Source organism: Pan paniscus, chromosome 2 (genome assembly GCF_029289425.2).
Source record: "Pan paniscus chromosome 2, NHGRI_mPanPan1-v2.0_pri, whole genome shotgun sequence".
Taxonomy (NCBI): Eukaryota; Metazoa; Chordata; class Mammalia; order Primates; family Hominidae; genus Pan; species Pan paniscus.
Window position 1 is genome coordinate 35,884,526 of NC_085926.1, and position 27,917 is coordinate 35,912,442.

The following is a 27,917-nucleotide window of genomic DNA, read 5'->3' on the forward strand; positions in this document are numbered from 1 at the left end:
CTGTCAAAGCAACACTCAGTAAAGCTTGTGTGCGCTACTGCCACCTCGTGGTCGATTATTTTCCTTACTTAGCCCCCAAATCCCTTGAATTGTAGCTCCTCCAAATTGAAATGATTTTTTTTAATTATAGTAATATAACTTCGAGATAATTACCTAGTTCTGATTAGAAGATGCAATTTGTAGGGTGAAAATAAATTGTTGTTAACTTGCCTTGGAGAAAAAAACTGAATTGCATGGCTTATCACTACAAAGAGGTTGAACTTTCTCATTTCTAATTTACAGTCTGAAGATAATGAGCTATTGTTAGGTTATGTAGTCGACTTAAGGTCACATAATTAATGACCTCTTAGGTTTTGAACTTAGGATATTGTTTAAAGAAAAAGCTTAGACTAATAAAATTTAACAGGGTTTAACTGAGCAAAGACTGATTCGTGGAATCGGGCAGCCCCCAGAACCAGAATACGTTTAGAGTGGCCCCAGGGCTGTCACGTGGTCAGACAACTTTTAGGGACAGATAAAGAACAGTGGTTTACAGAAAATGGAAATGAGCTACAGAAACAGCTGGATGGGTTACAGTTGAGCCTTCAGTTAATTTGAATCTGCCTTCAACAGTTGATTGCTGGTGATGGGCTGAGACTGTTTCTTTTTAATAGAGTAGGTTACAGTCTGTTTACACATCAGATGAGGTTACAGTTAAATATGTTGGATGAAACCTTTAAGTTTGATATTTCCTTTTTCCAAATTGTCTGTCTTTTCTTCTTTTACAAAGTAATAAGGTTTATCTTCTTTTTCTATCTTCTCTTAATTTTTTAAATTGATGGAATTTGAGTTTTTACTTCAAATTTCAGCTATTATAAACAAAGGTGCTGTATTGGCCCGTTCTCACATTGCTATAAAGAAATACCTGAGACTGGATAATTTATAAAGGAAAGAAGTTTAATTGACTCACACTTCCACATGGCTGCAGAGGCCTCAGGAAACTTACAGTCATGGCGGGGAGGCAAAGGAGAAGCAAGTACTTTTTTAACAAGGTGGCAGGAGAGGGTGAAGAGGGAAGAGGCCATTATAAAACCATCAGGTCTCATGAGAACTCACTCACTATCAGGAGAACAGCATGAGGGAAACTGCCCCCCATGAGCCAATCACCTCCCACCAGGTCCCTCCCGCAACACGTGGGGATTACAATTCCTATTGCAATTTGAGATGAGATTCTGATGAGGACACAGCCAAACCATATTTTGTGCATTAAACAATCTTACGCATTTAACCTTACACTTATGTGATTATTTATGTATCTTTCAAAAGTCTTGGTTGCAAGTAACAGAAACCAAACCTGGTTACCTTAAAAAGTAAAAAAGAGTGCATGGAGGGGCTGTATTTTCCTCATGGAGATGAATGGAACCTGGGAGAGAACTTTGAAGATAAGTAGGAATCAATTAAACTCCAGAGGGCTGGGCAGCAGGAATGCTAGGGAAGGGTTTCAGCACAACAATTCATTCATTAAAGTCATTACAATGAAACAAAACATCTCTAAACTGCCTTACCACCCTGTGACATCAACTTGAGGAGATAAAGTTATGGGAGCCAGCTCCTGATTGGCAGAAGTCACTTGTTCTCTGAGTGAGGAGAGGATGCATGCGACCACTTCAGCTTCCATAGAGGAAAGTTGCTTCTACCTGACAGGTATCTCCAAATCACATAGGTGAAAAGAGTGCACTCATTATGGGTTTAAATTGCATTTTAGGAAATTTGAAAATTTTGAGTTAAGAATGTTTTAAAAATAAAATCCATTTGACTTCCCATTTTCTATTAGGGTATGAGTCATTTTCTTACTAATTAGTAAGAGTTATTTCTATAATAAGATAATTAGTTCTCTGTTACAGGTAATTAAAATCTTAAAAATTGATTTGACTTTTTATTATATATTTTAATATGCATATGTATCATTTTCTTTTCCTTCTATGCACTATTTTGCTAGTCTTACAAAGTCATCTCCAACTGCAAGATTATTGTCATAAAAACAAAGCAAAAGCCTCTTGTTCTTATCTTAAAAACTTCCATGGTTTTGTTTTGAGTATCTAAAAATTCTACCCATTACCTGGAATTTATTTTAATACTAGAAATAAAGCAGCATTCAAGCTTTATTAATTTTAAAAAATTGATTTGTTGGTTGCCTCTTGTCTCAAATGACTAAAATGCTATCTGCATCATAAAATTAATTCTTACATATATTTAGCTTTACTTTTGGACAATGCATTATTTTCTGTATATTTTAATTATTGTCTACTTATATATGTTTTAAAATCTGATTGGACTAGTTCCTCTTCCTTATTCTTACTTTTCAGAACTTTCCGAGAACTGTTTCTACTTATTTTTACATATTAATTCTAAATGTAGCTCTACTGATTTCTTAAAAAATATTTTGGTTTGGGGACATTTTACATTTATGTATTATGGAGAATGGATATCTATAAAATATTGAAACTTTCAAGGAAAGAAGCATTTTATTTTTTTTTTGCATGCTTTTGTTTATTTTTTAACCAACCAAAATTCTGATAACCTCATATCCATTGTATGGACATAGCACACTTTGATTATCCCTTCATCAGTTGATGGACATTTGGGTTGTTTCCATATTCTGGCTACTAATAAAAATGCTGCCATGGACATTCATGTACAGGTTTTTGTGTAGACATATGTCATTTCTTGGGTATAGATCTAGAAGTGAAATTGCTTGGTCTATGATAACTTTATGTTTAATATTTTGAGGATCGTTGAACAGTTTTCCAAAGTGGCTCCACCATTTGACAGGCTAATCAGCAATATATGAGACTTCCAGTTTATCTACATCCTTGCCAAGATGTTTTATTATAGTCATACTAAATAGTAAATGTGAAGTGGTATCTCAAGCTGGTTTTGATTTGCATTTTCCTAATGACTAATAATGTTGAGAATCTTCTCATGTGTTTGTTGTGCATGTGTATATTTTCTTTGAAAAAATAAACATTCAGATTATTTGCTTATTTTTAAAACAGATCATGTTTTCCTTCTTTTATTGAATTATAAAAGTTCTTTACATATTCTTGATAGAAGTCTCTTATCAGATATGTAATGTGCAAATACTTTCTCCTTGTGTATATATGTCCATGGATTGTCTCTTCACTTTTGCATGGTGTCCTTTACAACATTATCTGATTTTGAGAAACTCAAATATTCCCATTTTTCTTTTGATCCTTGTACTTTTGTGCCAAGAGCCAAGGCCCTAATCCAAGATGATGAAGTTTTACTACAATTTTTAAAACAGTTTTGCTGTTTTAGCCTTTCATTTGTGACAATGATGCACTTTGAGATAATTAACTTTTCTGTATTGTATAAAGGAAGGATTCAACTTCATTCTTTGCATGTGAATATCCAGTGATCTCAGGACCACTTGTTTATATTATTATTTTGATATAATAGTGAATTCTCTTTTAAAATACATTGTTTTCCTCAATATTCAAAAATTAGATTGTTCCATGTTTTAGATATTATTATTAATGCTATGTAGAATTTATACAAGATGTTTGTAAACTTTTATCTCTGGCAAAGTTTAAATTTCATTAGATATATATTATATTAAAAATTTGGAAGAAATTGTCTGGGACTAGTGTTTAATTGGTCTAATAGATTATTGCTACATTTTTGAACATCCTCTGTATAATGATTTGCAAGGATTTTTCATTTATTCTTAGGTAAGTTTGGGTAACTTTCATTTTTCTAGTAAAGAATAATTAATTTGTATGCTTAAATTTCCAAGTGGTAAAATTTTTTCGTCCATGTTTGATTTAATGTTTAGCTTTCCAGCATTGTGATCTAAAGAATATTTTCTGCATTGTTATGTCAGATTTCATTTTTGTATAATAGTCAAATTTTGTACATTTTTCATAATATTTGAAAAGGAAGTAGATTCCCTTCTTTTACATTATAACAGCTAGTAAAAACACCCACTATACCTATTTTATTGAATTTGTGATTTATACTTTCATAGCCTAACTTATTTTCATTCTGCCTGATCTATCATGAACCAGGAGATATAAATGGGGTTCCCTAGTACTATGTCTTGCTTAATTTCTCTGCTTGGATTTTGCTGGAGATTTTGCTTTACGCATTTTCATTTTTAAAAATTTTGATGCGGCCTGACGCGGTGGCTCACGCCTGTAATCCTAGCACTTTGGGAGGCCGAGGCAGGCAGATCACAAGGTCAGGAGATCAAGACCATCTTGGCTAACACAGTGAAACCTCGTTTCTACTAAAAATACAAAAAAAAATTAGCCAGGCCTAGTGGCATACGCCTGTAGTGGTGGCACACACCTGTAGTCCCAGCTACTCGGGAGGCTGAGGCAGGAGAATCGCTTGAACCCAGGAGGCAGAGGTTGCAGTGAGTTGAGATCACACCACTGCACTGCAGCCTGGGCAACAGAGTGAGACTCCATCTCAAAAAAGAAAAATTGGATGCACAGAAATTTATGAAAGTTTAGATATTCTTTGTACTCATGACTTCATTGTTTCATGTTCTTGTTGCTGTTCCACAGTTTGAGGCTTGATTTTAACCATGTCAAATATTAGTATCTCAATATTTTCTTTCTCTTAATTTACATTTGCCTATTTTTTACCGATCATTTTACTTTTTACCGATCATTTTATTTTTTACTTTTCTTGGTCATTTTATATTAGATATGTCATGTATAAAATATATGGGTGAATTGTGACCTAGTGGAATAATCTTTTTTTTTGCCATCATAAGCTACTTTATTCTCTTTATTTTACTTGTGCCTGTGCTGTATAATTTCTATCACTCTATTCATTGCTTTCCTTCCTTTCTTTTAATACTTCTTCCCATTGTTACACCGTTATTTTTGTGTTTATGTTTACACCTCAGTATCACATGGACACTTTTCTCACTTCAAAAATTCCCCCGTATATGCCGCCACAGTCATTCTCCCCCAATCCTTATACGTTCACCTTTTTCAGAATATCATATCAATGGACTCATACAATATATAGCCTTTGCTATCTTGTTTATTTCATTTAGCAAAATGTATTTAAAATTTATACAGATTGGAGGGTGAATCAGTGGCTCACTCCTTTTTATTGCTGAATAGAAGTTCATTGTATCTATGTACCAAAATTCGCTTACCTATTCTTCTGCTGAAAGACCTCAAATATGTTTCCAGTGTTTGGCAAATATGAGAAAAGAGTTGGTAAAAACATCCACATACATGATTTGTATGAAGATAACTTTTCATTACTCTTTAGTAAATAATTACGAGTTGGATTGTTGGGTCATATGGTAAGTGCATTCTGAAAAAAACTGCCAAAAATGTTTTCCAGTGTCTGTGCCATTTTGCATTCTCACCAGAAATGAATGAGCATTCCTCTTGCTTGCCAACATTTGGTATTGTCAGATTTTGGATTATTATTATTTTATTCATTATAATGTGTAGTAATATTGTATTATGGTTTTATTTGCATTTATCAAGACTAGTGATGTTGAGCATCTTTTCATTAATATAATTGGCATCTTCTTTAATAAAGTGTTTTTTTCAGATCTTTTGTGCATTTTCCTAATTAGGCAGTTTGTTTCTGTACTATTGAGTTGTTAAGAGTTCTCTACATATTCTTGATATAAGTACTTTATCACATATATGACTTGCAAATACATTTGTCCATCTATATATCATCTTTTCATTCTTTTGAGAATCATTTTAAGAGCAAAAGTTAATTTTGAAAAAAATATAATTTATCGTTTTTTAACAGAACATGCCTTTGATGTTGCATCTAAAAATTTATTGAGAAATCCAAGATTACACAGATTTTATCCTATGTTTTTTCTAGAAATTTAAAAATTTTACATTTTATTTTGAAATCTGTGACTCATTTTTGGTTCATCTTTGTGTGAAATGTGAGGTAAATGTTGAGTTTCATTTTTGCATATAAATATCCAATTATATTAGTAATATTTTCTTAAAAGACTGTATTTTATTGCCTTTGATCCTTTATAAAAACAATCAGTTTATTCCATTTTTTAAGCATATATTCCTGGGCTGCCCCTTCTGTTCCACTGCCCTATGTGTCTACTGTTTACCAACATCACACTGTCTTGATAGCTATAGTTGATACTAAGTCTTTAAATCATGTAATTTGAGTCCACAAACATTGCTTTTCTTTTTCAGAATTGTTGTAACTATTCTAGTTACTCTTTCTTTTCATATAACTTTTAGGATCAGCTTGTCAGTATCTACAAAAAAAATTGACATGATTTTCATTGGAATCTTCTATAATCTATTGATCAAATTAGACAGAAGTGGCATCTTAATATTGGATCTTTCAATTTATGAGTATGGGATATCTCTCTACCTGTTTAGAACTCTGATCTTTGTCTTAAGTGTGTAAGAGTGCGGATGATATATCTGCACATGTTCTGATATATTTATACTTAAGTACTTCGTGATTTTGGTACTATTATAATTGATATTGCTCTTTTTCTAGCTTCAAGTTCAAACTGCATATTGACAGCATAAAGAAACACAATTGACTTTTAAAGATTGAGTTGGTGTCCTACACCCATATTAATCTCACTTATTAGTCCCAGGAGCATTTTTGTACATTGTTTGGAATTTTCTACACTTATATTCAAGCTGTCTCTAAATACAAATAGTATTATTTTTTCCTTTCCATTCTGTATGTCTTTTATTTCATTTTCTTTCCTCATTGCACTGATTGGGACTTCTGCTATGATGTTAAATAAGAACAGTCTAACGAGACCTTGAGCTTATTTCTGATCTTTGGGGCAAAGACAATATGTGATTATCAATAAGCATGATAATTTGAATTAATTGAAATAATATATAAATTATTTGTATATGCTTTCTATTAGGATAAGGATGTTCCTTCTATTATTTCTAATTTTCTGAGAGTTTTTTTTAATTATAAATGGATGTTTAATTTGATTGAATGCTTTTTTCTGGTACTGTTGGAATGATGATATTATTTTCTTATTTATCCTGTTAATGCTGTGAATTACAATGATAGATTTTTGTATGCTGAACAAGCCTTATATTCTTAGATGAACCACAACGGTTGTGACAATTATCCTTTTTATTTATTACTGAATTTGATTTGCTGACATGTTGTCAAGGATTTTTATGTCTATGTTCATGAAGGATATTGAGCTGTTGTCTTTGTATAGTGTCTTTGTATAATGTCTTTGTTTTTTGTATTACGGTATTGCTGAACTCGTAGAATGAATTGGGAATGATTCCTTTTATTCTATTTATGAAAGAAATTTTGTAGAAATTTTATTATTTATTCCTTAAATATTTGCCATAATTCACGAGTAAAACCATCTGGGCTGGCAGTCTTTTCTCATTTTTTTTTTCCCTTTTGAAATGTTTTTTATTTTTTAAAAAAGTTAAATTTTTAATAGACACAGGACTATTCAGTTTATCTCTTTATTCTTTTTATTTTTTCAAATTTTCATTTGATATTTAGGGGGTACATCCACAGGTGTGTTACCTGGGCATATTGTGTGATGCTGAGGTTTACGATATGAATAATCCTATTACCCACGTACTGAGCATAGTACCCACAGTTTTTCAACTCTGTCCTCCCTCCTGCCTACCTGCTCTTGTAGTCCCCAATTTCTATTGTTGCCATCTTTATGTCCATGAATACCCAACGTTTGACTCCCACTTATAAATGAGAACATGCAGTATTTGGTTTTCTGTTCCTGCATTAATTCACTTAGGATAGTGGCCTCCAGCTGTGTCCATGTTGCTTCCAAGGGTATCATTTCATTCATTTTTATGGCCAGGTAGTATTCCATGGTGTATATGTACCACATTTTCTTAATCCAATCCACTGTTGATGGACACTTAGGTTGATTCCTTGTCTTTGCTATTGTGAATAGTGCTGCAATGAACACACGAGTGTGTGTGTCTTTTTGGTAGAATGATTTTTCTTTTGGATATATACCCAGAAACAGACTGCTGGGTCGAATGGTAATTCTGTGTTATTTCTTGGAAATTTCCTGGAAATTTCTTGAGAAATTTCCAAACTGCTTTCCACCAGGGTTTAACTAATTTACATTCCCACGAAGAGTGCATAAGTGTTTCCATTTCTCCTCAGCCTCACCAGCATGGGTTGTTTTTAGCCTTTTTGAAAATAGCCATTCTGAGTGGTGTAAGATGGTATTTCATTGTACTTTTGATTTGCATTTCTCTAATGATTAGTGATATTAAGCATTTTTTCAAGTCTCTGTTGGCTTCTTGTATGTCTTCTTTTGAGATGTATCTGTTCATGTGTTTTGCCCATTTTTTTAATGGGGTTATTTGGTTTTTGCTTGTTCAAATGCTTACGTGCCTTATAGATTCTGGATATTAGACCTTTGTTGGATGTGTAGTTTGTGAATATTTTCTCCCATTCTGTAAGTTTCATGTTTACTCTGTTGATAGTTTCTTCTGCTGTGCAGAAGCTCCTTAGTTAAATTGGGTTCCACTTGTCAATCTTATCTTTGTTGTAATTGCTTTTGAGGACTAACTCATAAATTTTTTCCTAAGGCCGATGTCCACAATAGTGTTCTATAGGTTTTCTTCTAGAATTTTTATACTTTGAGGTCTTACTTTTAAACCTTTAATTCACCTTAGTTAATTTTTTATATGGTGAAAAGTAGGGATCCAGTTTTATTCTTCTGCATATGGCTAGCCAACTATCCCATTACCATTTATTGAATACAGACTCCTTCTCCCGTTGCTTATTTTTGTTGATTTTATCAAAGATCTGATGATTGTACATGTGTGTCCTTATTTCTGCATTCTCTATTCTGTTTTATTAGTCTATGTGTCTATTTTTGTACCAGTACCATGATGTTTTGTTACCCTTATAATATAGTTTTAAGTCACACAATGTAATGCTCCTGGTTTTGTTCTTTTGCTTAGGATTTCTTTGGCTATTTAGGCTCTTTTTTCGTTCCATATAAATTGTAGAAGTTTCTTCAGGTTCTGTGAAAAATTTTATTGGTAGTTTGATAGGAATAACATTGAATTTCTAGATTGTTTGGGAGCAATATGGCCATTTTTAATATTTTGACTCTTCCAATTCATGATAATGGAATGTTCCTTTATTTCTTTGTGTCATCCATGATTTCTTTTAGCAGTGTTTTGTAGTTCTCCTTTTAGAGATCTTTCACCTCCTTGGTTAGACATATTCCTAGGTATTTTAATTTTTTGTGCTATTGTAGATGGGATTGCATTTTTTAATTATTTTTATTTTTAACTTTTATGGGTATATAGTAGTTATATATATATATGAAATAAATGATACATTTGGGTACAGGCATGCAATGCATAATTATCACATCATGGAAAATTGGTTATCCCTCCCCTCAAGCATATATCATTTGTGTTACAAACAATCTATCTATACACTTTTAGTTATTTTTAAAAGTACACTTAATCTATTATTGACTATAGTCCCCTTGTTGTGCTATCAAATACTATGTCTTATTCATTTTTTCAACCCATGGAGGGATTGCATTCTTGATATGGCCGTCTGCTGGAACGTTATTGTTGTATAGAAATGCTACCAATTTTTGTACATGGATTTTGTTTCCTGAAACTTGACTAAAATTATTTATCAGTTCCAGGAGCCTATTGGCAGAGTCTTTAGAGTTTTCTAAGTATAGAATCATATTGTCTCTGAAGAGAGACACTTTGACTTCTTTTCCTATTTGGATGCCTTTTATGTGTTTCTCTTGCCTAACTGCTGTGGATAGCACTTCCAATACTATGTTGAATAGGAGTGGTGAAAGTGGGCATTCTTGTCTTATTCCAGTTTTCAAGGGAAATGTTTTCAGTTTCTGCCAATTCAGTATGATGTTGGCTGTGGGTTTATCATAGATGGCTCTTATTATTTTGAGGTATGTTCCTTCACTGCCTAGTTTATTGAGAGTTTTTATCATGAAGGGATGTTAGATTTTACTGATGGCTTTTTCCATATCTATTAAGATGGCCATATGGTTTTTGGTTTTTAATTCTATTTATGTGATAAATCACCCTTATTGATTTGCCTATGTTGAACCAACCTTGCATCCCAGAAATGAAGGCTACTTGATCGTGGTAAATTAACTCTTTGATATGTTGCTGGATTTCGTTTGCTAGTATTTTGTTGAAGATTTTTGCATCAATGTTAATTAGGGATATTGGCCTGAACTTTTCTTTTTTGAGTGTGTCTTTGCCTAGTTTTGGTATCAGGTGATGCTGGCTTCTTAGCAAGAGTTAGAGAGGAGTTCTTCCTCAATTTTTTGAAATAGTTTCAGTAGAATTGGTATCAGCTTTTTTTTTTTTTTTTGTACATCTGGTTAAAATTTGGCTATGAATTAATATGGTGTAGGGTATTTTTGGCTGGTAGATGTTTATCACTGATTCAATTTCTGAACTCAATATTGGTCTGTTCAGGGTTTCACTTTCTCCTGGTTCAATCTTGGGAGATTGTGTTTTCAGGAATTTATTTATTCCGTCTAGATTTTCTAATGTGTGAGTTGTTCATAAAAGTCTGAGGATCTTTTATTTCTGTGGAACTGCATGCAAACAACACTGATATGATTTTGCTCTGTGTCCCTACCCAAATCTCACCTTTAATCATAATACCCATAATGTCCACGTGTCAAAGGTTGGGACCAAGTGGCGGTAATTTGATCATGGGGGTGGTTTCCCCCAAGCTGTTCTCTTGATAATGTAAGTGAGTCTCATGAGCTCTGATGGTTTTATAAGTGTCTGGTATTTCCCCTACTTGCACTCACATTGTCAGGCCGCCCTGTAAAGAAGGTGCCTGCTTCTCCTTTTCCTTCTATCATGATTGTAAGTTTCTTGAGACTTCCCCAGCAATGCGGAACTGTGAGTCAAGTAAACCTCTTTTCTTTATAAATTACTCAGTCTCGGGTGTTTCTTCATAGCAGTGTGAGAACGGGGACTAATATAATCATCTTTTTTTTTTCTGCTTGCATTTATTCTTTCTTTATTCGTTCTTAATCTAGGTAGTGGTCTATCAACTTGTTTATCCTTTTAAAACATCAACTTTTGGTTTCATTGATTGTCTGTGTGGATTTTCATGTCTCAATTTCACTCAGTTTTGCTTTAGTTTTTTCTTTTCTTCTATCTTTGAGGCTAGTTTTTCTTTTTTTCTAGTTCCACTAGGTGTGACGTTAGATCATTTGAGATCTAATTTTTGAGACAGGCTTTTAGCATTACCAGCTTTCCTCTTAACACTGCTTTTGCTGCATCTCAAAGATTTTTGTGTGTTGTGTCTCTGTTTTCATTTATTTCAAGGAATGTTTTGATTTCTGCCTTAATTTTACTGTTTACCCAAAAGTCACTCATAAGCATTTAATTTTCATTTACTTGTGTGGTTTTGTGTGATTTTATTGGTATTGAGTTCTATTTTTATTCTACTGTGGTCGAAGAATATGGTTGGTATAATTTTGATTTTTAAAAAAAATTTATTGAGGCTTGCTTTACAGCCAATAATGTGGTCCATCGTAGAGTATATTCCTTGTGCAGATGAGAAGAAAGTATATTCTGTGGCTGATGGGTGAAGTATTCTATAGTTGTCTATTAGGTCCAATTGGTCAAGTGTGAAATTTAAGCCCAGAATTTCTTTGTTAGTCTTTTGCCTTGATGATATGTTTGATGCTGTCAATGGGGTGTTGATGTCACCCACTATTATTATGTATCACAGTCTTTTTGTAGGTCTAGAAGTACTTGTTTTATAAATCTGGGTGCTTCAATGTTGGTTGCGTATATATATTAAGGATAGTTAAGTCTTCTTGTTGCATTGATCCCTTTCTCATTATATCATACCCTTCTTTGACCTTTTATTACTATTGTTGGTTTAAGGTCTGTTTTATCTGATATAAAAATAGTGATCCCTGCTGTTTTGTTTTCCATTTGTATTGTAACTCTCTCTCTTATACTTTGCTTTGAAGCTATGTGTGTCAGTATGTGAGGGATGGGTATCTTGAAAACAGTAGATGCATTTTTTTATTTGTCCATTTACATTCAAGGTTAATATTGGTATGTGAGGTTTTGATCCTATTGTGAAGTTGTTAGATGGCTGCTTTGTAGTTACTATTGTACGGTTGCTTTTAGGGTCTGTGGGCTATGTACTTAAGTGTGCCTTTGTGGTAGCAGGTATTGTTCTTTCATTTCCATATGTAGAATTCCCTTATGATCTTTTATAAGGCTGGTCTAGTGGTGTTAAATTCCCTTACTGCTTGCTTGTCTTGCTTATCTGAAAAAATAATTGGGTTAATGCAAATGATTGGTCTTTAAGCTCTGAAATTTCTTCCGCATGGTCCAGCCTATTGATAAATCTTTCAATTATATTTTGAAATTCCTTAAGTGAGTTTTTCAATTCCAGAAGCTTTGATTGATTTATATTTTTAGATTTTTATCTCTTTCTTAATTTCCTGGATTGCTCTATAAGTTTCTTTGGGTGGATTTTCAACGTTGTCTTGGATCTCATTGAGCTTTCTTGCAATCCATGCTTTGAGCTCTTTTTCTGTCATTTCTGAGTTTCACTTTTAGTTATGGGCTATAGATGGAGAGCTAGCACATGCCTTTGGTGTTGTCACTATATTCAGGTTTTTCATGGTGCCAGAATTGTTGTGCTGGTTTATTCTCATCTGGAGATGCTGGCACTTCTAACCTTTGTAATTATTTTCATGTGGGTAGTATGTTTATCTTTTTCTTTCTTTCCCTACATCATTGTGAGTTTTCTTTTTCTATCCCTTTTATTTCCCTCCTTTTCTAGGGAGTGTTACTATAGAAAATGTGGTGTAGGGTCTTTTGGCTTTGCTTCTATAGCTCTATGGACTTCTGTCAGCAGATTCAGATTTATTTATTTATTTACATTTTTTTCAGGGGGAATCTCACGGTGTCGCCTAGGCTGGAGTGCAATGGCACGATCTTGGCTCACTGCAACCTTCACCTCCTGGTTTCAAGGGATTCTTCTGCCTCAGCCTCCTGAGTAGCTGGGATTACAGGCACCCATCACCACACCCAGCTAATTTTTGTATTTTTAGTAGAGATGGGGTTTCACCATGTTGGTTAGGCTGGTCTCGAACACTTGACCTCAGCTGATCCATCTGCCTCAGCCTCCCAAATTGCTTGGATTACAGGAAGGAGCCATTGCACCTGGCCCTGTCAGCAGATTTTATGTTGGGGTGTACAGTTCAACCTACAGGCCAGTAGATGGCATTTATAGGAAAGAGCCAGCTGCGGCCAATGTGGCTGGGTGTATATTTTGTTTACTAAAGAAAGCTCTGTGTTGCCTTAGGCAATGGGCTGATTTGTATAATGCACAGCGATCTGAGCTTCCTGCTCAGCTACGAGGATAGGAGGGCAGAGGCCACAATGGGCAGGGCTGGACTGAATAGGTCTGCCTACAAGGTCTCCTGATGGCAGGCACAAGCACCAGTGCCAAGGGAAAATCCAGTGAGTGGCTACCAAGTACCCAGAGGTGTAGGCAACCCTCTCAGCTCAAAGTTATTTGCACAGAGATGGGACCAGCCTAAACTCCTAATCCAGGAGAGTGGGTACTCCAGATTCCTGTAGATCTGCCTGGGCATGAGGCAGAGAGGGGCCCCCCTGCATGAAGATATCTGCATAGGACAGGTGGGGGCAACTCATGTTGCTGATCCAGGCAAACAGATGCTCTGAATGCCTGGAGATATGCCTGGGGGTGAAGCATAGAGGGCCTCACTGTACCACAATCTATGTCCAGGAAGGATTAGGTGGCTCAGGCTGCTGAGCCATGAAAGCATGTGCTCTAGATATCTGGAGTTCTGTCTGGGAATGAAGCAGAGAGAGTCTCCCTGCACCTGGGTTTCTGCATAGAAAGGGTGGAGTGGGTCAGACTGCTGATTCAGGTAAGTGAGTATTCCAAATGCCTAGAGATCTGCCCAAGCATGGAGCAGAGAGAGCCCTGCTGCACCATGACTTATGCCCAGGAGTGGTAGAGTGGCTTAGGATACTGAACCAGGCAAATGGGTGCTCTGTATGGCTGTCAGTCTGCCTGGGCATGGAACAGATAGGGCCTTGCTACTTTATGATCTATGTCCATGAAGAGTAGGGTGTCTCAGGTTTCTGGTCCTGATAAGTGAGAGTTCCAAAATCCTGAATTTCTGCCTGGGGGTGGCACAGAGAGGGCCCTGCTGCACCATGATATCAGGGGAGCAGGTTGGGGTACCCACCAATGAGACATGCAGACCAGTTCCAGGTCACCAAGATGGCCCTGGCTGCAAGTCTTGCCACCCAGGAGAAACTGCAGGTGTAGCATCTCTCCTTCTGCCCCAGGCTTGCGACAAGAAGAGCACAATTCCGGCACCTATTGCTGGGACACTTTCCACAGTTTTGGCTATGGAGGCCCCTATCCAACTCCGGAGTAGGCACTCCAATCTCTGGTCTGAGACTAAGATGCTTGCACGGCCATGCTGCTGGGTCACTGAAAAATGGCACCCAGATTATATGCACGCAGATTAAAAATGTCGTCCTGCTCTCTGTCCCAGGTCTGGGAAAATATCTGCAACTTTTCCCAATATCTTTCCCTCGTAGTATCTCCAAATCTCTTCCCAAGTTATCTCCAGGACTTGAGATAAACGAAGTACACTTCTTCAGCCTGGGTTTCTCAGATCACCAGTGGAGAGGTGAATCACAGAAGGAGATTCTCTGCCTCCCTTATGTACTGGAGCTTCACTCACTTTTACCAGCTAAATGCTGTCACAGGGAATAGTCATCGGTGTTCTCTTCCCTGCAATCTGGAGGATCCTTCATAGTTCCAGTGGATTCCCATTTTTCTTCTTTAATTAAAGCTCACAGAGTTGATCTTTATGCACAGTCTTGCTATTTTCAAGTGGTGGAGGCATGCTAAAAGCTTCGAATCTGTCATCTTGGAATTTAAAGGGTTATTCTTCTTGCATGAGAATTAGTAGTTTGTATTTTTCAAAGAATTGATATATGTAATCTAAGTTGTGTAATTTATAGGCATATAATTTTTGTAGTATTCTTTTTATTGTTTTTTAACATATTTGAGATAGTGATGTTTCCCCTTTGATTTCTTGTGTTAATTATTTCATCAATTTTTTTTCTCTTCATCCGCTGTGCTAGAAATTTGTCAATATTATTGATAGAGCCAGCTTTTGGTTTAATTAATATTCTCCATGGCTTTTCTATTTTTAGTTTCATTAATTATTTTTTCTTCCTTTTCTTTGTGGTAAATGTGCTCATCTTTTTCTAGTTTCTGAAGTTGGAAATAGGTTACTGGAGCTAGATCTTTCTTATTTTTTAATATAAACATTCAATGCTATAAATTTCCCCCTAAGCACTGTTTCAGCTACCTCTCACAAATTTTTATATGCTGTACTTTCATTTTTATTAGATCAATATTTTTAAAAATGTTATTGTGATAGCTTTTCAAGTTATTTGAAAGTATGTATTTAATTTCCAAATATTTGGTTATATGGTTTGGCTCTGTGTTCCCACTCAAATCTCATTTCAAATTGTAATCCCCACATGTCAAGGGAGGGACCTGGTGGGAGGTGATTGGATCATAGGGGCAGTTTTCCCCATGCTGTTCTGTGATAATGAGGTAGTTCTCATGAGATCTGGTTGTTTGATAAGTGTCTGGCATTTCCTCTGCACTCTTTCTCTCTCTCTGCTGCCACCTTGTGCAGACAGTGCCTGCTTGCCCTTTGCCTTCCGCCATGACTGAAAGTTTCCTGAGGCCTCCCCAGCTAGGCAGAACCATGAGTCAATTAAACCTCTTTTCTTTACTATTTACCCAGTCTCAGGTAGTATCTTTATAGCAATGTGAAAACAGACTAATGCATTTGGCTTCTAAGTATCTCTTGTTATTGATTTTAGCTTTAATTTTGTGATAGTCTAAGACCTAGAACATATTCTGAGTCATAAAATAAACTGTAACAATAAGTTCTAGCTTGGTGCATGTTCCATGTATGCTTGAGAAGAATGTATATTTTGCTATTTTTTGGTGGAGTGCCCGATAAATATAAATTAGGTTAAGATACTTGATAGTTGAGGGTATCTATATCCTAACTGACTTCTGCTTACATATTCATATCAATTACTGAAAGAGAAATGTTGATGTCTCCAACTATAGCTGTGAGTTTTTATATTTTTCCTTTTAGACCTGTCCATTTTTGTCTCACATATTTTGAAGCTCTGTTGATAAGTGCATAGAAGAAATATGTATTCTCAAAAAGATAATGTCAGAAGTTTATAATGATATTTTCAGTTGAACTGTAAAATTAGTTTTTATGCTAGTTATTTGATTTTATATTAATTAACCTTTTTATCATGTTTCTGAAACACTTTAGGAGCATTAAAATTTACACTTTTCTATCAGTAAGAGAATTAGTTCATATATTTAAGGGCCATCTTAAATTTTTCTGCAAAATGTCTATTCATAAATTTGGTCCATTTTTCTCTTGGTCTTCCTCTTCTTAATTCTCATTCTTTATGTGTTAGAACTTTTAAGCCTAATTTCCTGTTATATACTTCTGTATACCTTTTCTCAAATTTTTACATTTTTCTTTGGCTTTGTCAATGCTTTTTAAGCTATAAATGTTTTGTAATGTAATCAAAGTCAATGTGTTATTTCTTCTGGATTTTGAATCATAGTTACAGAAATGTTTCCTCTTTCATTTTATGATGAAATTAATCTATTATTTTCTAGAAAGTTTATAGCCTTTTCAAAAAAATTACCTCTTTTAACTATTAGTGATTTGTTTACACATGGGTGATAATAAATGTGTTTTTTCCAAATGCTTATCCAGTTTTTAAATAACATTTATTAAAAAGCCTGTTCATTTTCTATTGAGATGCCATTTATGCGATGTATTAAGATTCCATATGCCCTTGTATATTTTTCAGAGCTTTAGCTTTTGTTCCATTAATTTGAATGGCCATTCCTAAGCCAATAACAACACTGATTTAATTATAGAAATTGTAATTTGGTAGGCCTGTTCCCCAGATTGCTCTTCTTTTTGGGGATTTCCCAGCTATACATGGTCTTCAAGAATAACACTGTCTTCACGTCGTGTAATTATAAAAAATAACGTATGCATTGTATTGGGAATCCACTGAATTTATATATTTATTTAGGGAGCATTGGCATCTCTCCAATACTCCTTGGTCTCCCTGACCATACACATTTTTCTCTTCTATTTGTTCAAGTCAAGTTTTTATAACAGATAATTATTTCAAAATTTTTCTCATATAGATTTTGATTTTTTTAACTTTTATTTTAGGTTTAAGGGTACATGTGCAGGTTTGTTATACAAGTAAATTGTGTGTTGCAGGGGTTTGGTGGAAAGATTATTTTATCACCCAAGTAATAAGCATAGTACCTGATAGGTAGTTTCTTGATCCTCTCCCTACTCCCACCCTCTACCCTCAAGTAGTCTCCAGTGTTTGTTGTTCCCTTGTTTGTGTATACATGTACTCAAAGTTTAGCTACCACTTAGAAGTGACAACATGTGTCATTTGATTTTCTGTTTCTGTGTTAGTTTGCTTATGATAATGGCCCTAAGCTCCACTCAAGATGCTGCAAAGGACACACGATCTCATTCTTTTTATGCCTGCATAGTATTCCATGGTGTATACATACCACATTTTCTTTATTCAGTCTATCATTAATGGGCATTTAGGTTGATTCCACGTCTTTGCTATTGTGAATAGTGCTGTGATGGACATATATGTGCATGTGTTTTTAGGGTAGAACAATTTATATTCCTTTGGGTATATAACCAATAATGGAATTTCTGGTGGAATGGTACTTCTATTTTACATTCTTTGATAAATTGCCAAACTGCTTTCCATGATGGCTGAATTAATTTACATTCTCACCAGCAGTGTATAAGCACTCCCTTTGTTCCACAAATTTACCAGAATCTGTTATTTTTTGATTTTTTAATAATAGCCATTCTGACTGGTGTGAGATGTTATCTCATTGTGATTTTGATTTGCATTTCTCTAATGATTCATGATGTTGAGCATTTTTTATATGCTTGTTGGCCATGTGTATGCCTTCTTTTGAATAGTGTCTGTTCATGTCATTTGCCCTTTTTTAGTGGCGTTGTTTTTTGCTTGCAAATTTGTTTAAGTTCCTTATAGATTCTGGGTATTAGACCTTTGTCAGATGCATAGTTTGCAAATATTTTCTCCCATTCTGTAGGTTGTTTGTTTACTCTGCTGATAGTGTCTTTTGCTGTGGAGAGGTCTTTAGTTTCATTAGGTCTCATTTGTCAGTTTTTGTTTTTGTTGCAATTGCTTTTGGTGTCTTCATTATAAAATCTTTGCCAGGTCCTATGTCCAGAATGGTATTTCCTAGGTTATCTTCCAAGGTTTTTATAGTTTTTCATTTTACATTTAAGTGTTTAATCCATCTTGATTTGATTTTTGTATATGGTGCAAGGAAGGGGTCCATCTTCAGTCTCCTGCACATGGCTAGACAGCTAGCTATCTCAGCATCATTTATTACATAGGAAGTTCTTTCCCATTGCTTGTTTTCGTCAATTTTGTTGAATATCAGATGGTTGTATGTGTTTAATTTCTGTCTAGAGTTGTTTGTTTTTGTTTTTGATTGGGGGACATTAAAGATAACTCTAGCCTTACTAAATTAGTGTCCAATGGTAATTCTCTCACTTGCTCCTTCAAAATTGAGGCCTTCCCTGTTTAAAGGTTCTCAAAAGACCATACTATTACTCTGAGACCACTGTTTTATCCCCTGGAATCTTGAAGCCTCATTCAAACATTCTAATGACAAACTGCAATGCAGATTGTTTCCAGAGTAGTTTGGAACATACAGGAATCTTTCTTGAGCACATATGTTGGGAGTTGGAAGCTGGCTGAACTAATAAATTCAGGAGAAAAAAGATTGACATATAAACTTAACGAGGTGAGTTCAAGAAGTTGTAATTTGGCTTACAAAGCTCTGAGAATGTCAGCAGCCTGCTCTTCATTTAACTTCATGCACTCCTTTCCCACCTTGCAGTTTGCATCTCTCCTGGGCGTATATTATGTCATCAGAACATCCTGACATAAATCTTCCTTCATTTAAGTTCATAAGCAGTATTCAGGAAGACTGCCATTAGGAACCCTAACAGTGAAAGTTGAATCAAGTGGGGTGCAGAAGGGTGTGGAAGACAATCACGAACTGAAGTGGAGGCATTGTTCTGATGCTGTGAAAGGGGCTTTTAAGTATATTAATGGTATTCCTGTGAAAGCTACCTTATCAATTCATTCAAAATAAAACAGCCATTATGCAAAAACTGTGACACAGAAGGAAAGAACATAATGATCCTTTTGTTACAAACATCTGGGCAAATAAGTCAACATTCAATCAGGGTTCCCTAAAAGAAATGTTAACTATTTTAATTAATGCATCGTTTAAAAATATTTCCAAATATTACAAAACTACTAAAATAATCTGAAAACACTTATTCTTCCTTTTTTTCCCTCTTCCTTATACTAATAAGCCTCCCTAGAGGTTAAATAACTGTCTCAGTTTAACTTCTAATTGATACTGAGACCCCAGTTGCTAAATAGTGGGACAGAAATAAATGGCCACTGAAAATTAATAACATGTGTGATTGATTTCTATTCTCTGTGTTGGACAGTAACTGAAAATGATCTCTCCAAGTATTTTTGCATAATTTTTAAGCAGGTGAAGGTTAATATCTCTATACTTTTAAATTATTACAATATTTGATCATGGCTTGGCTGTATTAATAATGTGTCGGGTCAAGTGAAAATAATACAGATTTGGGAGTCAGACCTGGGTCTGAATTCCAGATTTAATCTATTTTGGTTGTGATATCAGGCAAGCTATTTAACCATTCTGGGAAATAGAAAAAAATTGCATCTATCTTAAATACTACAGTTAAGATTAAATAAGATAATACATGTTGCAAATGGATAGTTTTATGCCCCAAAAATATTTAATAATAGATATGCAGATGAGTTAATTGTTTACCACTCCATATTCATCCTACTTTTTCTTCTCTTCAATCTCTTTCTATTTAGAGAAGAATAGGTCTGTATAAGTCCATAAATACTTCAATGAATAGAGGGAGACTGGTGTCATCTCTGGCCTAATTGAGGTTTAAATACCCCCAAAATATGAATACCATTGCTCATTAGTTACTTTCCATGAAGACAAAAACTCAGATCATGTTTTTAGGTTCAAGTTTCACAAGGATGGAATACAGCTGGTAACCTCCAAATTGGATGGATGTTGATGCTGGAACAAATACTGAGAAGATCATTCATTCATTGAGTTGTCTTCATTCCATGCTCACACAGAAACTACCTGAATTTTCCATTGTTCAGCCCATCACCTAACCTCAAGCTCCTACATATGGGCTCGCTTTCTCTATATTGTGCATTTGATGGTGGGAGCGAAGAACCAATAATTGAAAACATGCTAGTCATAGGCATTATAAAAAGCATTTTCCATGCATTTTATTACTGATTTCACAAACTTGCTCTATGAAATTGGTGCTAGTATTATCCTTCGTATTATACATAACAAAACTGAGACATCTTATGACTATTTTTAAAAATCATATGAAAGATAAGCAGTACATTTGGGCGCTGGATTTTTGAATTCCAATGCATGAAATCACTTCATCATACTGTATGCTGTTGTTTTTAGGGGCTTATTCTGAAGCCCTTGGCACTGACCTAAGAACCACAAATGGGTATCTTAGGATGAAAAACAATGCCTCACTTCCTCCTTTAGCTTGGAATATTGTGATACAGCCTTAAGATAGAAAGCAGGTAGTCATTAGCCTCCCTTTTAACAACCTTTAAGAGCTCTGAAGATGACTATTATGATAACCCCTTAGTTTTGTCCTTCACCTTCTCCTTCCTATTATTGGAAGGATTCTAAATACCATACTCCTACATCTAGCTGTATTTATACCTTATATATCCAGAGCAAGCCATTTGACCTGTTAGGACCTTGGTTTCCTTGGCTTAAAATGACATTAAACAATATAATCACCCAGATACATTTCGGTTCTAAACAGATTTTTATTCTACAATGCAAAATAAAAGTCATTTTTATCTGTTCTCTTGGCCTCATTTTGAAACCTTTTCTTCACAATTAAGACACTCTAAAACCTTCAACAAGTCCATATATGATAACTAATAAATATTAGTATATAGACACTTATGTGTATATACACACATGTGTATATACATGTTTGTGAATATATTTAATAAACATATATTATTAATATGTATCATTAATTATGTAATATAATTAGTAATTATGTAATAAATAACATTTAATGTGATATGTACCCAGGAATAAATACCAGTGCAAACACACTGCAAATGAATATGTGAAAGAAATGCAACCTGTGTTTTATTGACCCAATCAAAACTCACATACCAAGAAAGGAAGATAAATACTGTGATAGTGGGAAAGTCTACATAGGATGGTAAAAATGATATATGAGATGACTTAAGGCATAGAGAGAGAAAAGGAAGTGTTTGAAAGTCTATTTAATTTCCATCTTTATATTCAAAATCTTGCAGGCTACCAAGTAAATCCTTCTGAGCCCAGTAATTCATATCTTTTTCTTTCTTTAATTTTTCAGGCAGAGGAGGATTTAAAATTGGGAGATAGTAAAATTTTGTGAGTTAGCATTCATTGAAAAATTGTCACATTCCTGGCTCTATATTGTCCATCTTGCACAATTGTTTGATTTAAAACTCACAGTACTACCTGTTGAGGAGACTATTAAGTATCTGTAATATAGGAATGAAATTGTTGGGATTCCAAAGGTTAAAGACTTAGCTATTCCTTCTATAACTACTAAGCAGCAGACTTAGAATTAGAAATTAATTGTATCTGGATCCAGAGACCAAGCTCTTTCTGTCTATCTGTAACAAAACAATAATCGTGATTTTGTGTTAGAAAAAATAGGTTATCACAGCTTTCTTTTCCAAAGTGGCACTGTACGAACCCTATGACCCAATGCTTCCTAGTTCTTGATCTACAGAATCACATGTAATTATATAGTATTTGGTAAATAAAAGAGAAAATTGAATACTGCTTTGAAATTGGTTGATACAATTTACCACTAGAGGATTTAATATAGAGAAAATATTAAAGAGCTGTATGTTGGTAAAGGTTGGTAATTCTTTTGAGTGGTGGTAGAAAGTCTTAGTAACCGGAATAATAAATCTGATGTCCCTGGGACTTGCTAAGGTGGGCTTTTTGTTTGTTATTTTGTTTGGTTTGTTTTGGCCCTAAGACTTCTGGTCTTCCCTTCTGAATCTCCTAGGGAGGGCTTCTGAATAAAGAAAAGAGAATCATAGTTATTTATACTTTGGAAGCTACAGGAATACAGCACAATCAAAATGAGAAGGAAATGGAAACAGGAGCTTCCTAAAGAGCCTTATGTCCTCCAGGGATTACTTTGAAAAGAAAATTGATAAATTCTGATTATATGGGATTTCAGGCCATGAAAGCTGGGTTTAGTGAGAATAGAGTAAAGAAAGATAAACATTTAGTCATGTCTTCTTGTGTGCCAGGCACTGTGCCGATATCTTTAATCAATGTCCCAACTTTTTGAGGTGTCTTCATTATAGAAGTGAAGAAAACTGAAGTGCTAAGTGGTACAGTCACTTTCTTAAGGTGAAGTAAAACTGAATGTTGTTATGTATGTCTTGATGATCTTTACAACCTTTGAAGATTAACTTTACAATGACCCCCCTGTTTATTGCTTCTTCCTCATTCTCATTGTTTTCTTTCTTCTTTTCTGTAATTTATGATCACCATGTTTTCAAAATACTTTTTAAAGAGCTCTAATAATTTTGATCGGGAGAGCAGCATACAGTTTCAATCACTACCTGTTTATTTTTCACCCTAGTAAGTCATGACCTATGCCCTTGCCCAGAACCCCTTCTAACTCTACCTTCATAACTCTGACTTTTTGTCTCATAAACGTGCTTGTTAGAGTGCAGAAGGTTGCCTTGACAAGGAACATGAACAAGATCACTAGACCGTCAAGTTTCTTTTCATATCATAATTACAGGTGCTTGCTGGAGAGTAATTAGCAAGATGGGTGCCATGTAATTTTCAGAACCATCTTCCAATCCTGATCTCTTTCCCATAACAGCATTCTCTGACAGGTATGCCTATTTTTCAAGTTTAGAAATTGCAGCATCAGGTGACTTAAACTAGATTCAAGAATGAGGAGAATGCTACAGAAGGGAGCACGAGAACTGAAACGATGATTGTTATCACCCCACCTCTAAAATAATAGGCCCCTACTAGTTTCTTCAGTGCCATTTGTATTGTGGATTAGAAACTCCCTTGTAACAAAATGACATGCTTGCTTCCTAGTTATTTAGAGAGGGCTGGAATTGGTGGCATTGCTGCCCCCCTAGCCCCTGCCCCATGCATAGCCAACACTCTTAGTTACAGCAAATGTTCTAGAATCTGTCATTGTTTTAAAATACCAACCAGGAGATATGGTCATTTCCTCATAGCAATGAATAATGCATTGAATCTTTCAGATAGTGAAATCACTAAAAATAGCAGGAAAGTTGAACGCCATGAGCCATAAAACAAAATCCTTACTATTTCTGAATACTGTTATTATTTAAAGATGACACCAGACAAACTAATTTCCTAAAGATTTTGCTTGTTTTATTTTACTTATTTCACAGCAAATTTCCAAGTAACTTCTGAAAGATTGAACAAATACCAAAGTGGTTCTGTTATTGCTCTAGTTCTTAAAATTTGAGCACAGATGAGACCTCACTTGCCTCTCATACCCTTACCTTGATGCCTGACACTCACATATTAAACTGGAGTATGAGGGATTGAAAAATAAATTTTAAAACCTTGGGAAGAAACCCACCTTTAAAATGAAAAAACCTTGGGTAATAGCTCTGATTTTCCATTTTAAAGGTGGGTACTCTCTTCTGTTAAAGAGAACACTCCTAATGTGTTAATGATAGTCTAGGTTTTAACCTTAACTAACTAGATATACTTGGGAAAATCAGTCGGCTTTTCTGATCTTTTGTTTTCCCATATGTAAAATAGAGATATTATCACCTGCTTATAAGAGTGTTGTACAGATAAGAAGAGATGAGTGAAAAACTTTATAAACCATAAAACTTACAATTTAAGTAATAATGTCATTGATTCAAAGAAGACATGAAATCACCATAAAGGGACTTTGGACAAACCCCCCTTGGACACACACACCTCATTTTGAGTTAAGGTTTTTTTTTTTTTCCATGTTGTTTGATTCACACAATATATGAATAACTTACTTTAAAAGATTCAGAAGCATGTGGAGAAAAATGAGAAAGTTTTCTTAGTGAACCTGTTTAAGATTTTTATTTTCCCAATGTAGTCACTGTTAATAGTTGAAAGTATCCTTTCCTCCTTCCTCTTTAACAGTGCAGTCAACCCGCACTTCTTACGCTTGAGGCAGATCTGGGGAAGTGTTGCGGTTTGACCTCTGTGTGACCCCGTGTTTGTCATTTTTCCTGCTTGGAACATATCCACCTTTCAGATATGGAGAAACAGAAATCTCTTTCTGGATGAAAGTGATGTCAAACAGTGAGTCATCAATATCCCCTAAAAAAAGCTTGTTGTTTGAGCATTGTTTTTTTTTTTTTAACCTAGTGAAAAGACAATTATTCTGTTATCCATGAATCATCACTTTTTAGGCTGTCATTAATACATGTTTGAGAATGAAGCTGACAGAAGAATGGTGCCAAATCATTCATGTGGAGCTTGAAAATGCTGGATAACTTGATTGCTCTGCTGTTTTCAGTCAGATGTGAAGCTAAAGTGATTGCTTGAAATCTGTTGAATATATAAATTTTTTATCAAGCTTTGTTGAGATAGTGTTTTTGAGTCTTTACATTTCTGATGTTGCCTTCGACGTTTGAGGTACTGTGACCAAGTATAGACACTAGTTTATTTGTGATTTCATATCAATTTGTGTCAGAACTCAATAGAAAACTGCCATTTATAAATGCTAAAAATTATTTATATTATTAATAAAGACAATGTAGTAATTTTATATATTTTATGTCATCACAATGGTGGCTATACAACAAAACTAATTTTCAGTTTCCAATTCAGTTAGGAAGTGGGAAATTTGCATCCATGATCTTCAAGTTTCATACTTTTTTACCCCTTAAAAAATAACTTTGAAAAACTTTGGATATTTCAAGTTGACCTACAAAACTTTTAATACAAAACTTAAATTGTTATAAAAGATGTAATTTGTAGTATTATAAATACTAAAATTTTAAAATAAAGCTCATATCACTGCTTAAAATGTCTTCAATAAATAGAGAAATTTGATATCCACATTTATTTATTTTAAGAAATAGCCAAGCTATTAATAGTCAAACATTTTACATAGTTTTTTAATCTTTTAAAACTCACATATATATTCCATATAACCCTGAAAAGATGAGGCACAAGGAGGTTAAATGACTTGCCTAAGGTCACATAGCACATATATGGCAACTCACATGAATCCAGACTGCTTGCCTCAGAGTCTGATATTTATATTATTAATAACCGTTTGTTATTTACATTCTGAGCTTAAATGAAATTTTAAAGATGTGTACACCACCTATTAATAATTTGTTCCTTGTGTTGATACTGCTTCTTTTATCTACGAACATAAATATTTTAAACTGTTAATAGAAGAGCATGATATAGGGCCCAGTTGGTTCCATGCCTGGAAGATACATTATGAGTTTTTAGAAAGGAAAGAGAATATATTTTTCAATTGTTCAAAAAATTTGACAGACTTTGTGTTTAGTACCGTGTAATATTTCTGATGCAGAATAAAAGGAATAAAATCCACTTTCAGTGATCCAAATAAGGGAGAAAATGATTTTTTTTGAATGCCATTCCTGTCAATCATTTTTATGTTCAAAAAAAGGGAGATTCACTGACTTGAGAAGGAGACCCAGCATGAAGCTCATGTTCCTGTGGATGGACCCTTTCGTTTGGGGTCTATTCTTCCTATGGGGGTATGGGGTTTCAAGGGTTTTTTGCTCTCACTTTTGAAAAACTTTAAAGATTATGACCTCACCAGGAAAGGGCTCAAAAACTTGCAGGAGAATATCTGATTTTTATTTCATGTTATCTCGTGTAGAGAAATAAATTATGTTGAAAATACTTTGTGAATGAATTCTGCCTCTTGAATTTCTGAACCTATCATACTCTCCCTTATGAAACCAATATATTTATTGGCGACCTGGCAGGAAGGGGAAAAAAAAACTTCCCTGAACTTTTACTAATAATGTCCACTAATTGATAGTGTCCATTAATAATAACCAATGTCCATTCATTACCAAAGGTGAGATGAAAAGAACACCGGCTACTGAAGTCTGACAGAGGACAGGAAACCTCTGGTGGGCATTCTGCTGTGTGTGTCACAGAAAGTTACAATCCCACTTCTGGTAATGCCTGTTTCCTTGGCTTGTCCTGGCTGGTTCACCATATTCCTTCCTTCTTTCTCACCCCATCTCCTTCCCTGTCTCCTATTATCTCATCTGTTTGTGATCCCCTTACCACATTGTGTCCCTTCCTTTTTCCTTTTTTTCCCATTATTTATAACCCTAATAAGGGCGCCTCCATCCCATGATTAAGTCCTGCTGTGCCTTGAGAGTAATCCAGATTATATAGGATGCCGAGCTCTCCTCTGGAAGAACTGACAACCCAGATGTCAGCTATTCCCTACGTCGCCCTCACAACCCATCCCCACAGCGTGGAGAGTTAGAGGCATTTGTGAGGCACCAGAAGCACTATCATTTACTGTAGAACAAACACTGTGCCACTCACTTCAGACATACAATCATATTAGACCTAGATTACATAAACCCTACACCATGCAGATGAAGAAACAGAAGCTTTGAGAGCTGTTCAAATCCATGGAACAGGGGCGGCCTGGGTCTACCTGCTCCAAGTCTGTGCAAAACTCTCCCTCTCCCCCTCACTGCCTCTGAGAATATGGTTAACCTTAAATTCTAATGGAATTGGATTACATACCTCAAGTTGGGATTTTGTGAAGAGAATATTTGCAGAAAACTACTTAAGTCAGGTTTTCTCACATCTGAATTGCGGGAGGACTGCAGTCTTCAATAGAGTAGTTTCCATTGTACCGTTGCTTTCTTCTGGTTTCAGATAAATTCCTTTCACTAAGAGGTTGAAGGCACCAACTGCGGCTTTCTCTTTGTAGCCATGCAACTGTTCAAAACAACTGTTTAAAAGAGTTAAAATAAACCTTCCTTTAAATGGGAGATTTTTTTTTTTTCATTTTGCCATGCTACTATGCTAAACTACAACAAGTCACAGATTAAGGACATGCACACCTGTAAAGTGAGATGCCATAGAAATAACAACCATTCAGAGCTGGCAGGTTTCTCTCAGCTGCTTTGGAAAGGTAAAACCACCTTTCATTTCTCCCATATATGACCAGGTGTCTTTTACTATGGCATAAGAGCTATTATTCATATATTTAGATTTTACTTTCATTTATTCATTTCATCATGGCAACAAACATCGAGAAAAGAGCTATAGGAAAATGTTTAAAGGATTGATATTGCATTTCCTATCCAAAGCACAAATCACATTATCTCCAAAGGTATTTAAATCATTTTCTGCCTCAAACACAGATAGTAAATTAAAATGTCAAAAATACTTTTTAGCTTAAACATTTGTTTTGAAGATTAAAGTTATAACCTGGCTTTAATGTTAATGAAAGTCACAAATTTTGTTCTTTTGTAGATTTCAGCAGTCTA

The 27,917-nt window shown here is 34.9% G+C and overlaps 1 long non-coding RNA gene across 3 annotated transcripts in view; it reads left to right on the top strand.

The window, feature by feature from the left end:
* LOC134729949 (uncharacterized) overlaps positions 1 to 27,917 on the top strand; it is a 224,230-nt gene that overhangs the window by 38,780 nt on the left and 157,533 nt on the right. Inside the window, exon 3 of one of the 3 annotated variants that reach the window (XR_010111524.1) lies at positions 24,544 to 24,705. The exons of 1 other annotated variant lie outside the window; for it this stretch is intronic. This is a non-coding gene — a long non-coding RNA (uncharacterized LOC134729949). Of the gene's footprint in view, positions 1 to 24,543; positions 25,063 to 27,917 lie in introns of those variants that run through there. One more of the 3 variants, XR_010111525.1, reaches the window with a different exon arrangement.